The sequence below is a fragment of the Crinia signifera genome, chromosome 1, assembly GCF_055691185.1.
Source record: "Crinia signifera chromosome 1, ASM5569118v1, whole genome shotgun sequence".
Lineage (NCBI taxonomy): Eukaryota > Metazoa > Chordata > Amphibia > Anura > Myobatrachidae > Crinia > Crinia signifera.
Window position 1 is genome coordinate 375,235,314 of NC_139217.1, and position 412 is coordinate 375,235,725.

Consider the following 412-nt stretch of genomic DNA (forward strand, 5'->3'; position numbering starts at 1 on the left):
GCAATATTAACTGTAAAGTAGGTGCTCTAAAAGGTGAGGTTCACATTTAGAAGTTTAGGTTTGTATTGTCCACATAAAAGGAAATTAAAAAATACTTTGCAGTGTATGAATTCTGCCAGGGCTAGGACACACATTAGGCAACCTAGTACCCCACCTCTGGGATGTGGATCATACATCTGTGTATCTTCTCTTTTGTTCTGCATGTTTCCTGAACACAGGATGAAGGACCAGCTGTGGAAATAACCAGTGCCAGTACCACAACATACACAAGTACAGCAGCATACCCAGTCACTCATGGCTAGATTTATCACAGCTTGGATAGTGTTTAAAATGGAGAGTACCAAACCATCCGCTCCTAACTGCAGCTACAACATTGGTAAAATATGGTGAGAAAGATACATTAGCCTGTATA